General features: G+C 38.1%; 1 protein-coding gene and 1 long non-coding RNA gene across 7 annotated transcripts in view; one reads left to right on the forward strand and one right to left on the reverse strand.

The window, feature by feature from the left end:
• The window catches only part of RASAL2 (RAS protein activator like 2), a 379,294-nt gene that overhangs the window by 324,176 nt on the left and 37,341 nt on the right, over positions 1-17,777 (reverse strand). The gene's annotated exons all lie outside the window — the stretch shown is intronic.
• LOC121011887 (uncharacterized) overlaps positions 12,117-17,777 on the forward strand; it is a 65,748-nt gene continuing 60,087 nt past the window's right edge. For 2 of the 4 annotated variants that reach the window (XR_005781825.1, XR_005781827.1), the window contains exon 1: positions 12,117-13,431. This is a non-coding gene — a long non-coding RNA (uncharacterized LOC121011887). The remainder of the gene's footprint in view (positions 13,432-17,777) is intronic. The other 2 variants (XR_005781829.1, XR_005781828.1) reach the window with 1 other exon arrangement.

Below are 17,777 nucleotides of genomic sequence, written 5' to 3' on the forward strand. Positions count from 1 at the left end.
CTGGGGGGTTCAGTCAGTTAAGCATCTGACTCTAGATTTCAGCTCAGGTCATGATCTCATGGTTTGTGAGTTTGAGCCCCATGTTGGGTTCTGCATGGACCTCACAGAGCCTGCTTGGGATTCTCTCTCTTTCCCTCTCCCTCTGCCCTCCTCTGATTGCTTTCTCTCTCTCAAAATAAATAAACTTAAAAAAATAAAATAAAGTGACTATTACATTGTTCTGATGTGGTTCACAGACACAACATGGAATCTCTAACTGCATACACAAAAAGTTTGGCAAAAGGTAAATTAATGACTGCAGGAAAGTATGAGAAAAGCCAAAGACCACAAACACTATAAAGCAAACAGATAATTAAGAGATGATGAGCAAAAGGAGAGGCTGCCATGGTTGAAGAGGCAGTGACAGGAATAGAGAGGTGAAGGAAAAAAATGAGTTAAAACCATAACAATTTTAGAATTTCTTATATTGACAATGTGTATAACAACCAGGCACAAAAAAAAAAAAAAAAAAAAAACCAATGTTACAGCACACGTTTTACTTAATTGGATTTTGGCAAGTTCTTTAAGAGGTTAAAACTCCTACAAGTACCTAGTATGTTCCCTTATATATACCAAACACTTAAAAAATATCTAAGAACATAAACTCTTCCTATCTTATTATCATAAGAAACCTCTGAAAGGCTCCTTATGTACCCAGCACGTTAAATTAATGAATAGTTTAGAGATGGCTTAGGTCTTAGAATAATCCAGCTCAACAAGGAAATTTTTTACACTGGTTTAGATTATTCACATGGCATAATCCTCCTTAATAAAATACTTTTAATCATCTATACTTGAAAGAAGGAAGGAAGGGAAGGCAAAAAAAAAAAAAAGAGGAGGGGGGTAGAAAGAGAGAGAGGAAGAACCTGTCACAGTAGTTGAGGATTGCTTTTTCTTTTTTTCCAGATCAGAGAAAGAGAAGGTAGGTGGAAATTTACAGTAAAAGAAAATGAAATTTTCAGAATTACAAAGGCAATCTCCAAGATTACCTAAATAAACCCATGTATTTACATGGTGATATTCATGTAAGCTTTAGGTGGCCAGGAACAACTAACTCTCCATATTTCTAAACTCTACACTAGTTAACAGTAAACAATGAAACAGAGGAACCACATTAAGCCTGTGGATTATGCGTTTAATAACATTATTGTGTTAAAAATCACCACTTAAGAGAAAGTAACTAAATGGCTTTCCTTCAATTTAAGGTGTACATAGGAAATGTGTCCTTGAAGGGTCAAAATTAAAAGTCAAAGCAGTTTACTCAGGCTTACCTTTTTCTGCCACTTCTTTTCTCTAATCCCTCACTCTAGGTTTTATACCACTTTTTAAAAAATGAGTTAAGAAAAAAAAGGGGGGGCGGTGCTTGGGTGGCTCAGTTGGTTAAGCATCTGGTTAAACATCCAACTCTTGATTTTGGCCCAGGTTTGTGGGATCGAGCCCCACATTGGGCTGTATACTAACAAAACAGAGACTGCTTGGGATTCTCTCTCTCCCTCTTTCCCTGCCTCTTGCCTGCTCATGCTCTGTCTCTCAACATAAACTTTAAAACTTTAAAAAAATGAGTAAAGGGGCGCCTGGGTGGCACAGTCGGTTAAGCGTCCGACTTCAGCCAGGTCACGATCTCACGGTCCGTGAGTTCGAGCCCCGCGTCAGGCTCTGGGCTGATGGCTCAGAGCCTGGAGCCTGTTTCCGATTCTGTGTCTCCCTCTCTCTCTGCCCCTCCCCCATTCATGCTCTGTCTCTCTGTCCCAAAAATAAATAAACGTTGAAAAAAAAATTAAAAAAAAAATGAGTAAAAAAAAAGAACACTAGAAAAATCAGTTCCTTCAGTGTAGATGATTATCATAAACAAACAACTCATCATTTTGTGATAAGGCTGAAAAATGAAATCCATATTACTTCAGGAGTAAAGTCGCTCAGTAAGGTGAGCTCTCTGGTACACAGGCATACAACCTAGTTCTATTACTGCATCTCAGGCCACCAGAGAAAGAACGTATTGCCTTGTATAATCTCATTTATTTGTTAAGAGTCTGTGTGTTCATATATATTTTAATGGTTTGTTCATATGTATTTACCCATTTTACTGCTCATATAAACTAAGGTAAGGAGAGTCAAATGGAAGGTAAAAATGAAGACAATTAAAATATCTAATCCTCCTAATATAAAAGTCAAAATAAAATAATTTGAATTATTTGCCATAAATACCTACTTTTGCATAACCAATCTAAAGGAAGATTACGGCTGTAATTTGCAACTTTATAAATAATCCAAGTTGCATGAAATTGATGAACCAATCTTAAACCAGTTGGAAACAGCCAAAGGCTACTGCTAAAAGGAAGCATTTTATGCTATTAAATAACTTTGGCATTCTTACCAAGCCTTTATATAGACATCTCTATCCACAGATTAGCCTGACAGACACCATGCTGAGACTAGGTTGATGTGGGAAAGGTTACTGCCATCCATCACTGTGAAAATTAATAGCTTTATAATAGCTGAAGAAATAAAGGTATGGCACAGCAACCTTGTAGCAAGTATAATTTGCTACCAAAAAAGCGTAGGCAAAATCCATTCATAACATTCCCTTCCCATGGCCACCTACAAGTTAATTCATTATTCAAATGCCAAAGACAGCAGCAGGCACACATACTCAGCCAATAAGTCACCATTATAAAAACTGCATAAACATTTCCAGCTCAATCATCTAAGAATAATAGAATGAGACAGAAACATGTTTCCCAGGCATCTTGGCTATAAAACTTGCAACAGCTTTGAAAACAACATGATTACAGGCAAAAATGGGCCTACCTAATATTCTTTGAGTGTCTCATAGAATAATTTATATATGCCAAGTTTTCTCTCATTTTCTTTTTGAACATCAGAAAACAAAGAATGCAATCTGAGTAGAACTGGTAAGCATTAAAAAGCTAAATAAAGCTTGCAGGGCTACACCTACGTCAATTTGCAAAGGATAATTTCAGAACCCCATGAGGACTCCAGGACTCGAGTGTGAGGAGTAAAATTAAGTCTTCTCTATAGTGAAAAATCAAAGTATAATTTGTCTTATTTCCCAGAAGTATCTTTTAAAGTCCTCTCAGTATAAGTCCATGCGACTGTCCATGTTCTTTCCAATAAGGAATTCATCAGAAAGATGACTAAAATTAACTGCATAGTGTAAATAATCAACTAAATTTTCAGAGTTACCTACTATATCTCAGTGGAAACAAAAACTACTCTTTCTCACTATGGTAGAGAATGCTACTTTCCTACACGATATGCACTCTCCCTTCCCTCCTTAATTATGGGACCCCATTGGGATGCCTGGGTGGCTTATTCGGTTAAGCAGCCGACTTTGGCTCGGGTCGTAATCCCATGGTTCTTGAGTTCAAGCCCGCATCAGGCTCTGTGCTGACATCTCAAAGCCTGCTTCAGATTCTGCACCTCCCTCTCTCACCCTACCCCTCCCCCGCTCACATTCTGTCTCTCTCTCAAGAATAAACAAACATTAACAATTTTTTAAAAATAAAAGTTAAAAAAATAATGGGAGGGGCGCCTTGGGTGGCACAGTCGGTTAAGCGTCCGGCTTCAGCCAGGTCACGATCTCGCAGTCCGTGAGTTCGAGCCCCGCATCGGGCTCTGGGCTGATGGCTCGGAGCCTGGAGCCTGTTTCCGATTCTGTGTCTCCCTCTCTCTCTGCCCCTCCCCCGTTCATGCTCTGTCTCTCTCTGTCCCAAAAATAAATAAACGTTGAAAAAAAAAATTTAAAAAAAATAAAAAATAAAAAATAAAAATAAAAAAATAATGGGATCCCATAAACATGTCGAATTACTATGTTGTATACCTGAAACCAATGTAACCATTGTGTGTCAACTACCCTCAAATAAGAAAGAATTCAGGGGCACCTGGGTGGCTCAGTCAGTTGAGCGTCCGACTTCGGCTCAGGTCATGATCTCACGGCTTGTAAGTTCGAGCCCCACGTCAGGTTCTGTGCTGTCAGCTCAGAGCCTGAGGCTTGCTTCGGCTTCTGTGTCTCCCTCTCTCTCTGCCACTAACCCACTCACATTCTGCCTCTCTCTCAAAAATAAACAAAAATTAAAAAAAAAAATTAAAAATTTTTAAATAATGGAACTCCAATTTTATGTGGGGCTTCAATACACCTAGGTTAGTTCCCCAGCTTCCACTATAGCTAGATGTGACCATGTATCTGAGTTCTGGCTAATGCGACTAAGTGGAAATGTTGTGTGGGACTTCCTAGGGAGGTTGCTTTTTTGTAATCGACTAAAGTGAAAGATGGCCCTTCCCTCTTCCTCTTTGCTGCTACCTGAAATATTGGCACAACGGCTGAACTACAGTCACAGTGGTCCATAAGATCACCTTAAGGATGCTTCTTGAAAGACAAAAAATGTTTAGCTATTAAAATAGTTGATGGCCCTCCACAGGGCCACAGCACATAAACAAATGCACATTATATCTATGACATTAAAATTTCAGAATGGGATCTGCAAGGCTTCTTGAGATTTTGATTTTCCAGTCCAACATATGAAAAGCTCAAACAATAACTGCCAAAAATTTGATACAAATAAGATGTTTTTTAATAGGTAAACATATAAACAACAGTGTTACATCCATACAGTGGAGTGTTATTCAGCCACAAAAAGAAGTGAGCTACCAAGCCACTAAAAGACACGGAGGAACCCTACATGCATATTTTGTAAGTGAAAGAAGCCAGTCTGAAAAAGCTACATATGTTTGATTTCGACCACACAGTATTCTGAAAAAGGCAAAACTTTAGAGGCAGTAAAAAGGTCAATAATTGCCATCAATCATGGAGAGAGGGGTTGGGAGGAGGGATAAAGAGGTTGAACAGTGAGCATTTTTAGGGTAGTAAAGCTATTCTGTATAACAGTATAATGGTGGATACATGACACGAGGCATCTTTCAAAACCCACAAAACTGCACAAGTGAAACCTAACATAAACTTGAGTTAATGATAATGTATCAATATTGGCTCATCAACGGTAACAAACGTACCATACTAATGATAAGAAATTGTACAGGTTTTGGGGGTGGGGGTAAATGAGAACTCTCCGTACTTTCTGCATAATTTTTCTATAAACGTAAAACTGCTTTAAACAACAAAAAAATTTTAAAGGGGTGACTAGGGAGTAGGGGTGGCAGGGAATGAGGAAGTCAATGAAGAAAAGGCTAAGCAGCACTGATCTAGTCTGAAGAGAGGCTGCAGCTATTTGAGTTTTAAACTTCAATCAGCTTTCAGAGGTTTTAGGACAATGCAGAACTGGGTTCAAATCCTGACATTTACTAATAAGGTGACAAACTCCTTAACTTCTGTCAGCACTGTAAAATGGAGGTAAAAATACCACCTTTACACACAGGATACTTAAAAAATATGTTATGTACAGCAAAGTAAATATAGGTGCGCATATAAAGTGCTCAGGCTTTGACACCAAGGAGCTCAGTCAAGGTACTCTTCTACTGTTTGACCATGAACACCCAAATCTCTATATATTTCATTCCCATAAAAGATAATAAGGCATCTAGACTATTTTGCTACTACTTTTTTTTTTTTTTTCAACGTTTATTTATTTTTGGGACAGAGAGAGACAGAGCATGAACGGGGGAGGGGCAGAGAGAGAGGGAGACACAGAATCGGAAACAGGCTCCAGGCTCCAAGCCATCAGCCCAGAGCCCGACGCGGGGCTCGAACTCACGGACCGCGAGATCGTGACCTGGCTGAAGTCGGAAGCTTAACTGACTGCGCCACCCAGGCGCCCCTATTTTGCTACTACTTTAATTTACCCAAAGAAAATCACTCTTAAAACAAATCCACATTAAAAAAAAAAAACAAAAAACAAAAAACAAAAACTGGGATGCCTGGCTGGTTCAGTCAGAAGAGAATTCAACTCTTCATCTCGGGGTTGTGAATTCAAGCCCCAAGCTGGATGTAGAGATTACTAAAAAAATAAATAAATAAACTTAAAAAAAAATTTAAAAAACTTATGAGAATTGGTAACTTTGTAATGACAATTATGACATGCAGCTCACATGATTCTGTGAATAGTGTAGTACAAACCAAACCAAAATAATAACTTCTCTGTATTTTTCCCCTATCATAGGCAACTTTCCTACTTAATAAAAACCAAAGAATATTTTTTCTATAACTGTGTATCAAATTGATCATTAGACTGAAGAAAGGAATGATGGTAAAGTGTTACTTTTAAAAATTCAAAAGCTCTTGTTTTTCTATTTTTAGATTTCTATTTTTAAGTCAGAAGCAATACATGTATCAGGAAAGGGGCCAGTAAAAAAAAAAGCTTAAAGAGATAATCAGATAATGACTAATAATAGTAACAATCTATTAGATTTAGTTTGGATCGTCTAAAAATCACAATCAGAACAAAAATTTTAACGCTCAATTTTTCACAAACACGGTCCTCTAAGGAAAAAAGTTCCCTTATTCCCATCACAAAGAGAAAGAAATCTTAATAGAAAATTTGTACCACTAAGATTGACAAACTTCCAAAATGTAAGAATCCATCAGATATTTTCTTAAAATCTATTCCCTAATATCAAAATCAGAAAAAGAAACAGCTTGGGGGAGACTGGGTGGCTCAGTCAATTAAGCCTCTGACCCTTGATTTCAGCTCAGGTCAAGATCTCACTGTGAGTTTGAGCACAGTCGGGCTCTCAGCTGACAGCAAGGAGCTTGCTTAAGATTCTCTCTTTTTCTCTCTGTCCCTCCCCTGCTCACAAGCATTCTCTCTCTCTCTCTCTCTCTCTCTCTCTCTCTCTCTCTCTCTCTCCCCCTCCCTCCTTCAAATATAAACACTAAAAAAAAAGAAAAATAGCCGAAACTTTCATTTCTTGTATGAAGTATGAATCATAAAGTCTTCTGCTTATTATATATAACCACTTTTGTCACTTTCATTTACCTCTTTTGCCCAGTAATCTTCTCTCTTTTGTATCTATTATACATGTATAACACCAAGGAATTTAGTTTTCTATTTCAAAATATCCAATGGATGTATGGAAACCAATTTGACAATAAATTTCATATATTAAAAAAATAAAAAGAAAAAAAATTAAAAAAAAATTTTTTTTTCAACGTTTATTTATTTTTGGGACAGAGAGAGACAGAGCATGGACGGGGGAGGAGCAGAGAGAGAGGGAGACACAGAATCGGAAACAGGCTCCAGGCTCTGAGCCATCAGCCCAGAGCCTGATGCGGGGCTCGAACTCACGGACCGCGAGATCGTGACCTGGCTGAAGTCGGACGCTTAACCGACTGCGCCACCCAGGTGCCCCCAAAAAAATTTTTTTAAAAATATCCAGCTCAAGGAAATGGATAAATAAATAAATAAATAAATAAATAAATAAAATATCCAGTGGAAAATACTGGTGTTCCACAGATAAAAGGTATTACATAATCCTAAAATTATAAATAAATCAGCCAAACACTGTTGTTACATTTCTAATAGATATTAAAAATAGCTTACACCTATACAGCATTTACTAGGTATCAGGTTCTAAGTACTTTACGTGTATTAACTATTCAATTGATCCTTGAAAGAGCTCTTTGAGGTAAGTACTATCATCAAATCCATGACAGTGGCTAGATGCTATGATCTTATCAGAAAGTATCAAGAAAAGATTTTCATTTAATTTCATCGCCATTATAATCTAGCTGACAGTAAGACACAGCAGTCACAAAAATACACCCTAATTTCAAGGCACCTGGAATGTGGGAAAAATTTTGCTTACAGCTCAGAATCAAAGGAAAGAGGTCATTTCCACCCCGTTTTAAGGATGAAGCTAAGAATGGGGCGCCTGGGTGGCACAGTCGGTTGAGCGTCCGACTTCAGCCAGGTCACGATCTCGCGGTCCGTGAGTTCGAGCCCCACGTCGGGCTCTGGGCGGATGGCTCAGAGCCTGGAGCCTGTTTCCGATTCTGTGTCTCCCTCTCTCTCTGCCCCTCCCCCGTTCATGCTCTGTCTCTCTCTGTCCCAAAAATAAATAAACGTTGAAAAAAAATTTTTTTTAAAGATGAAGCTAAGAAATAAAAAGGTCATGCAACTTGCTCAAGGTTATATGGCTCTTGGGTACAATCTTACAACCACTACCCACTCTAAAAAAGAAGACCAACACAATGACGTCTATGATGCATTAAAATCGGTTCTAATTTGTGACCCTATTCTACAAAGTATTTTGTAAAAGACTTCTACATTGAGAAATATCCAAATGAGGCATAGAAGAACCACCATTCTGGTAGCAATGTACAAGAGTATATTTTATCTCTCATCTGACAATATCAGGGAACTTGAAGGGAATTAGCAAATGACTATAGAATGATTATTAATTCCCGGGGCACCCGGGTGGCTCAGTCAGTTAAGCGTCCGACTTCGGCCAAGGTCATGATCTCGCGGTTCGTGGGTTCAAGCCCCGCGTGGGTTCGAGCCCCGCTGTCAGCTCAGAGCCTATTAGAAATATAACAACACTGTTTGGCTGATTTATTTATAATTTTAAGATTATGTAATACCTTTTATCTGTGGAACACAAGTATTTTCCATTGGATAGTTTGAAAAAGAAAACTAAATTCCTGAGATGCCAGCTCAGACACTGAAGCCTGCTTCAGATTCTCTGTGACCCCTCTCTCTCTGCCCCTCCCCAGCTGGCACTCTGTTTCTCTCTCTCTCCTCTCAAAAATAAACATTAAGAAAAAAAAAAAAAAAAGAATGATTATCAATTCCTATTCTCCCCTTTGGTGGTCAAAAGATCTTCAGATTCCAAACAGATTTCTCCCCGTGCAGTCAAATGCAGACATCAATCACCATTTTTCTATTCTTACAATAGTTAAAATACTTAACTGACATATCTAAAAATATTTAAACTTAATTTTAACTTTGTCATTCATGTGGGAAATTTGTGAAAAATAGAAGAGTGACAGAAATTTAGATTAACCAGTCAATAAGTAAATTTTCTCTCAGTTGAATGTTGCCAATGACTTTGTTCTCCTAGGACTTCATTTAGGTAACTTACTTAAAGGACATAACAAGTAAATGAAATGTGTGATACTAGTCTGATACTGGTTTGGACAAATCAGTTGCAAAGAAAACTCTGGGACTAACTGGCTCATGAGATGAGATGAAAATTTATTGTGAGATGAAAATTTATTGAACTGTAGAGGGAGTCAGCTGGGGAAAAGAGCAAGTTAACATTAAGTTTTCATACAAAGGCAAGCTCTAAGTGGTAGGAATTACCTTTTGCTTAATATTTAAATAAAATATAAAGTATATATAATCTTCAACAGTGTACTTGGACTGCTTCTGTAATAATATTTTTTAAGGAGGGGAACAGAAGGAAATGAAACAGAAGAGGAGGAAAGAGGAAATAAAGGGGAAGAAAACAAAGAAGAAGAAGGATAGAGGAGGAAAAGCAGGGGAAGGAAAAAGGAAAAGGGGAAGGGAAAGAAAGGGAAGGAGGACATACATGGCTTCAGAATTCGACCTGGGTTCAATCCTTGACTGTACTGTTTAAGAGATGTGTGACTATGGGCAAGTTACTTAAATTCTTTAAGCCTCAGTTTCTAGAGAATATCACCTGTGTTATAAAAATGTTTATAGGTGAGCCTCAGTGGCTCAAGTCAATTAAACATCTGACTCTTGATATCGGCTCATGAGATCAGGTCATGATCTCATGGTTCCTGGGATCGAGCCAAGTGGGGGGGGCTCTGTGCTGACAGCGCAGAACCTGCTCGGGATTCTCTCTCGCCTCTCTCTGCCCCTTCCCTGGCTCATGCACTCCTGCGCGTGTGCGTTCTCTCTCTCTCTCTCTCTCAAAATAACTAAACATTTTTTTTTTTTTTATGTTTAAAATGTTTATAAGGATTCAGGATGCCTGGGTGGCTCAGTCAGTTAAACATCTGACTTCAGCTCAGATCACGATCTCATGGTTCGTGAGTTCAAGCCCAGAGCCCTGCTTCGGTGAACACAAGCCCCAATTAGGGTGAGCCCTGCTTCTCTCTGTCCCTCGTGGGATTCTCATTCATTCATTCATTCATTCATTCTATCTCTCTCCCCCCACCTCCCTGTTTTTTGCTCACTTGCACACTCTCTCTCTCTCAAAAAAAATACATTTATAAGGATTCAAGGAAATAATAAGGTACCTGATATACACTATCTAACACACTAAGAATTCATTAAATATTAGTCATCTTGGAGCACCTGGGTGGCTCAGTTGGCTAAGCAACTGACTTTGGCTCAGGTCATGATCTCATGGTTCGTGAGTTTGAGCCCCACGCTGGGTTCTGTGCTGACAGCTCAGAGCCTGCCTCAGATCCTCTGCCCCCCTCTTTCTGCCCCTTCACTGCTTATGCTCTGTCCCTCTCAAAAATAAACATTAAAAAAGAATATATATTAATCATCTTTATCCACTTCCTTCTCCATAACTAACAGAAAGTAGGAAAACACATCCGGCCTCCTGTCCTGAGTGCTTCTGGAAAGTGCAGAGTGGAAGAGAAGTGAGAGCATCTCTGTCTCCACAGGGTCTTTGGCAATCCACATGAGCAGAAATGGTGAATAAAAATGGTACTTACTCTAGACAAATTATGTATTTTTATGTAGTTTAAAAAGTCATAATTCAGTATTGGTTTAATCAAATCATCCAAGTCACAGGCATGATTTTTTGGCCACAAATCATTTCACAAAATCCCTAACTCTGCTGTTGACTATTCTGAAAGTCAAAATAGTTGACTATTTTAAAGTGTCAGTCAACATCTAAGGCTGACTCTTCCAAAAAGCTCCTCCTTGTCAGTATGAGGCTTTTTATTCTGTGAAATAAAATTCCCATACTTTTAAAGTCACTTAAAAGTTAAGAGGTCAATAAACTATTCCCCCATATAATTCCCTACTACATACTCCAGATGATAGATGCACAGAAATAGAATGTTGCTATAATATGAAGAGAAAAAAAGGGGATCGGAGTGTAAGTACCTTAAAAGTATTCCAGAGGGGCGCCTGGGTGGCGCAGTCGGTTAAGAGTCCGACTTCAGCCAGGTCACGATCTCGCGGTCCGTGAGTTCGAGCCCCGCGTCAGGCTCTGGGCTGATGGCTCAGAGCCTGGAGCCTGTTTCCGATTCTGTGTCTCCCTCTCTCTCTGCCCCTCCCCCGTTCATGCTCTGTCTCTCTCTGTCCCAAAAATAAATAAACGTTGAAAAAAAATTAAAAAAAAAAAAAAGTATTCCAGAAAATCTGCTTGCCAACAATAAAATACCCACAGTAAAACAACAGAGGGAGACAGCAGAACTCACTTCAAATGTTCAATCCCTAACTTCCGTAGCAGTAACTGGAAGAAAGAGGAACAGAGGGGGAAAGAACTGTTAATTCTCAGAGGACAAGCAGAACTGCCTCCACCCCTGTAGTTATTTGAAAGTTCTTACTGAGAAAGGATCGTAGCTCTACACAGATCTCCTCTAAAAAAGTTTATTCACTGGATTTTGAAAAAAGAAAAAAAAATCTTGAAACCAAGTAAAAAAAAAAAAAAAGAAAAAAGAAAAGAAAAAGAAACCAAGTACAAACATTACATTCTCAGGTTCTGAATAACAAAAGAAAAATCATCCCCTTCTCTGGGATTAAATGCAGCCTGCTGTCTCAAAATTTGGGAAGTCATTGTCATGGCCCTACAAGATTTAAACTCTCCAATGGTTTCCACTAAACTCAGAATTATATACAAAAACATTCTGCCACCACCTCAAAGGGCCTTGAGATCTGGCTCCTCCCCGCCTCTGCAGTCTCATTCCCACTATGCGCAGGCACAAAGCTTTGATTCCTTCTTTAAACTGTCAAGCTTGTCTTCACCTATGGGTTTGCACGATATTTCCACTGCCTGGATAGGGCTGGATCACTAGGTCTTAGTTTAAATATATCTCCTCAAGGAAACCTTTCACTGCCTTATCTTTTCGTTCTTTAAGGGAAAGGAGTAAAATTAAGGTAACTAAGATTTACTGCGTATCTAAGAAACACTGGGCAAGCTTTCACGTGACTTCCACTGAATCTTTACAGCCCAGAGATAGATATTATTCTTATAAATGAGGAAAGCAGATGCAAAGATTGAATACTGGTCCAAGGTCACATAGGTAATATATAACAAAGCAAAGATTCGAGCCCAAAGTTGTCAAATCCCAAACCCACAATGTTTCTGCTACACTATACTGCCTCTCCATTTAAACAGAAACTATTTTACTGGGAGGAAATGCTTAATTAAATAGAAAGCCACAAAAAGGACTGTAGTTATTATGTAAAGATCTATAAACTGGCAGTCTGGATAATTAACTCTGTATTCAGAACCTTCATCTGGTATCTGTATTTCTTTTATATTGGCAATTAGCTAACTAGGATCATTAAAGGAACAACAGCTATTTCTCCTGAGACTCAAAGATTTCATAAGGTATATTCAAAATGCGCTCTTTCTCTTCTATGCTTTATACATTTGTTATAACTGATAAATTAAGTAGTTAAATTACAGAATTTCTGAGTTTACTCCAAGGAGTTCAGCTAATACATACTCAAAAATGGCAGTTTTTTGGTTTCCCTCTTTTTTTGTTTTTTAATGAAAAGGCAAGATTTTTAACACTCTCCAATTAAGGTTAATAAATTGGAACAATAATAAGGCAAAATTAATTTGAAAAAGCAATACCCAAGTACTCTGGAAACATATCATATTTTATCTTGGTTTCTTGCTGTTTACATATATGCCTAACTTTCTCAACCAGGGCTATAAAATTCCAAAAGGCAGGGTCTTTGACCTATACATATCCATAATACCTTGCTGTGGAAGACTCAAAATATTTTTTAATGCCAATTATTAGAAAAAAGAAATCAATTTGCTTTTATATCCCCTGTGTTAGGTTTTAAATATGTCCACAAATTCTTTAGTGTTCCTCCCATTGAAACATGAAGTCTAAGTCCCCTCCTCTCAAGGGAGAGTTGACTTAGTGACCTCCTTCTATGGAAAAAAATAAGGCCTAAGTGACAGTATATGATTTCAAAGTCGACGTCATAAAGGGCACTGCAGCTTCATCCTTGCTCCCTCTTTTGGATTATTCAATATAGGGTAAACTAGCAGCCACATCCTGAGAACACTCAAACAGCTTACAGAAAGATGCACACGGGTAGGGACTAAGGCTTCCTGCCAATAATCAGGGAAGAAGTAAAGTCTCCTAAGAACAGCCCTATGAAGTGAGCCATCTTCCTGCCCCAAACGAGCCTTCAGATGACTACAGCCAGGCCTACGTCTTGTCTACAATGTCATCATGACACAGTGAGTCAGGATAGCCCTGCTAACTGGCTCCTGAATTTCTGGCCCACAAACCTGTGGGAGGTAATAAATGGTCACTGTTGTTTTAAACTGCTAAGTTTGGGGGGGGGGGGTGGTCTGTTATACAGCAATAGATAAAGAATTAAGAAATCTATCAATTATTAGATGCCTCACATTGTTTCTCATGAACATCTGTCTCAACCTTTTCCCTTTCCCGACAAGCATCAGCATCTTGAGGATCAAGATAGCTATTTAGAACAAATCCCACCACATAATCCTGTCATACCTCTCCCTGATCTGACAATCACTGATAAATAACATAATTATCTGAAAATAGAGTACCCTTTAGATGCTGAGTAAAGTAAGCAAGATAAGAGCTTTTGCCAGACTTAGACAGAACCCAGGCTCTGCTTGGACTTCCAAACTGGGATGACTTATCTAAACCTCAGGGGGAATTCTTCCTCCTACTTTCTCTTTCACATGAGTCCTATGAACAGACCTTCATAGCAGGGCAAGAGCCCCACACAGAATTTTTATGGAAACTCTAACATACCTAAAGTGCCTAATTCCACATAAGACAAATTTTCAAAGTTTTGTTAGACAGTAAGTTACAAAACTCAAATCACTACCCCTCCCACTAACATCTGCCACCCCATTAAAACGAAACAAAGCAATAGGAAGCATTTTCTGGTCGCGCTTTTTTGAGACTAAGAAAAGAATCTCCTCTCACACATGCGACATTCAAGTGTGTCCCGCTGTCCATAGAGCTGCTGGGTTTACTTACGGCTGATAGTCACGGAAAGGCAGATGACAGGTGTTCACTTTCATGTTTAGGTCCACCTGGGCTAATCCTCAGGCAAGTTTACTGATGGGCTGAAGTAAGGAGAGGAAGAGAAGGGGTGCAGTAAAGGAAGGATGACAGTACACAATGCACTGAGCTCTAACACACCAAACTCATCCTCACTTACCCTTATTTATCTCATGGGTTTCACTTCCCTGCCCCAATCAAACTCTTGTAAAGGGATCATTTAAATTTCCAAATTGCAAACGGTGAATGAAAGTAACATAAAAGATGTACAAATCACAACGTTATACCACTCATCCTCCAAACCTCAAATAAAATCCATCCTGCTATTCAAATTCTATCTACAAGCTAACCACCCCGAGAGATTTCTCCCCCACTTTAAACAAGTATCATTCATCAGTTCATCATTGGGAAACTGCTTCTACCATGGTATTGAATTGTTGCTTAAAGTTATTGTTATTTTTTAAGCATTTATTTATACTGTGAAACAAGCTCACTGCAAAAATTTCAGAATACAAAAAGCTATATTCTCTTACATCCAGACCTTAGTTCTATTTGCCAGAGCTAATGGTCATCAGCAGTTTCTTGTGTATCCATTCAATTGGAAATTATTTACTTTTCAAATGCTTGTATTCTATTTCCTTTTGAAGGCATAAGCCATGCTTAATATGTATTTGTATCCCACCCAGCACACTGCATATAGCAAAAAATAAATATTTGTAGATTTAACTGTGACTACAAAGTACCTGCTGTTCATTTATTTCTAGAATTAACAATTCCAATAAACAAACTTTGCTTGTTTACAAACATCTCATGTAACTTGAAATGAATAAATCTACAAAAATTAGGGATGCTTGGGTGGCTTAGTCGGTTAAGCGCCTGACTTCAGCTCAGGTCATGATCTCGCCATGTGAGTTCAAGCCCCGTGTCGGGCTCTGTGCTGACAGAGGCCCCGTGTTGGACTCAAAGCCTGGAGTCTGTTTCAGATTCTGTGTCCTTCTCTCTCTCCCTGCCCCTCCCCCACTCACGCTCTGTCTCTCAAAAATAAATGTTAAAATTTTTTTTTAAATCATGTCATAGCACTAAGATAAACAGAACAAAAAACAAAAATATAAGATACATGTTTAAATACAATAATAAAGTCTTTGATCCTTCTGGAAAAAATCTTAAGTGTTCTATATGACATCTTAAAACAGTAACAATGTGCATATCTGAAGGTAAATCATACAATAATTTACGTTATCATCACTCATGGCCTATTTACTTTCCTGTTAGAAACACTAACAAGCTTGTGTTTCTAATCTTCAAGCCTATAGAAGATTATAAAGAAATAAGAACAGGGACGAAAACAGGGATGCTATGGTGATAGTAGTAAGTTTTGGGGTTTTTGCCCTGTGCAGATTTTTATTAAATCACTTTGGCAAACATTCAGAATTTAAATGCGAACATTCATAGGTGGCATCCAGTTGTTTAAAATGACCCAGTTGGAGGGGTGCCTGGGTGGCTCAGTCAGCTAAGCATCTGACTCTTGATTTCAGTTCAGGTCATGATCTCACAGTTCATTAGTTCAAGCCCCACATCAGGCTCTGTGCTGACAGTGTGGAGCCTGCTTGAGATTCTCTCTCTGTCTCTCTGCTCCTCTTTCATGCTCTGTCTCAAAAACAAACATTAAAAAAAAAAATAAAATAAATAAAATAAATAAAATAAAATAAAAATAAAAATAAAATAAAATAAAATAAAATAAAATAACCTAGTGGAGGGGTGTTTGGGTGGCTCAGTTGGTTAAGCGTCTAACTCTTGATTCTGGCTCAGGTCATGATCTCATAGTCTTGAGATTGAGCCACACATCAGGCTCTGAGCTGGGTGTGGAGCCTGCTTGACATTCTCTCTCTCCCTCTCCCTCTGTTCCTTCCCTGCCCAAGTTCACACTCTCAAAAGAAAGAAAGACAGAAAGACAGAACAAAAGAAAGAAAGAAAGCAAGAAAGAAAGAAGACCCGACCCAGTAGATTGTTCTAAATTAGGTAGAATATAAAATTTGGCTGTTAACACAGAGGCCTAAGATGGCTTAACCAAGACAGAGGTGTGTTTCTTTAACTCCTACAAGTCCTCATGTAGATGGTCCAGGGCTGGTGTGGTGGGCTCCATGGGGTTGCGAACCAGGTTCCAGGAAGGCTTGTTTCTGAGTCTTTGATCCAGCCACAGTAGTGAGTTCAGTGGGTTATTTTTTTTTTTAAACCTCAAAATGAGGAAAGAATAATTAGAAGAGCAGATATAAAGACTCAGAAAAAGAACAGCCAAATCAATATTTTAAAATAGAGATGAACAGTCTTACAATGTCAAAACCCACCGAGGGCATTCTAGCAGCCTGCGATAGTTGATTTTTATAAAGATGCCAGGGTAATGCAGCCTAGTGATTAAGAGTTCAAGCTATGTGGTTAGATTGCCCAAAATTTACAGTAGCATTCTGCCATTCACAATTCTTGTGACACTGAGCAGATTAAAATTATTTTACTTCCCTAGGGACAACTTGCCTAATCCTTAGTCTAAAGATACTGCTATCTAATTTGTGAGCTGATGAGGAAATAAGATAACTGATATAAAATGTTCAGCTTAATGCCGTGTTTCTGGAAAACCACCACCACCACCCCCCAATAATTATAAAGATAATGTTAAATTCAGCATGGTATATAGTTTCTGAGAGGGCAAGAAAATGAATTTGAATATTCCCACCCAAAAGCGTTTGCTGTTAAAACAGTCTTGCCACTTAATGGGTTACATTCATATTATCTGCAGATTATACAAATTCATCTAATAACCTAACAAACCAAATTACGAATATTTTTTAAGTGTAAGGAAGGAAGGAAAGGAGGATGGAAAGAGGAAATGTGTGACAAAAAAAGCAAAGTCAGAAGACCAAGATTAATATTTGATTATATCTGGCCAATAAAGTAAAGAAAAAAATCTTTAGCCTCCAAAGGTAACATCCCAAGACTGGAACCAAATCAAATATACTGGATGTGACATACAGCTTTTTGGTATTTCCCATATGATAAATTATTCAAATTGGTAATATTACAGGCAAGATAGTATTCAATATTTGACTTATACAAAATATACAAAAATTAAGAATAAATTCTCTCACACAGAGATGATGTGGTTAAAGTTAGGATGTTTTTAGGGGAAAAAATAATTCTTTCACACACCAAAATAGGTGGTACCCAGGGGAATATTTAAAAGCAACTTAGCATAAAACAGAAAATTAAGCATTTTTCTTTGGACTTTCATCCTCTGAAAGTTGTATGATCTGCCAATTATCAATCACATATTACTTGCATTTGAAATTTGGGTAGAAGTCAATACCAGAAGGCCAAAATGACAACAGAACAAAGATGTAAAGATTTTTTTTTATAAATCATGTTTAACATGAGCTATAATTTAAAATGTGCTATACTTGTTTCACAAATCACTCTCCTGAATTTGGATATAATATGGAAAAGACCTGTTCTATATTTGAAATGAAGATTTTCCTTCTACAATTATGCAAATGTCCATATCCTATAAAAAGTGAAGGACTGTAATATTGGCACTTATGTTAATTCTAAA

This window comes from Herpailurus yagouaroundi, unplaced genomic scaffold, assembly GCF_014898765.1.
Source record: "Herpailurus yagouaroundi ecotype Mexico unplaced genomic scaffold, PumYag 195, whole genome shotgun sequence".
NCBI lineage: Eukaryota > Metazoa > Chordata > Mammalia > Carnivora > Felidae > Herpailurus > Herpailurus yagouaroundi.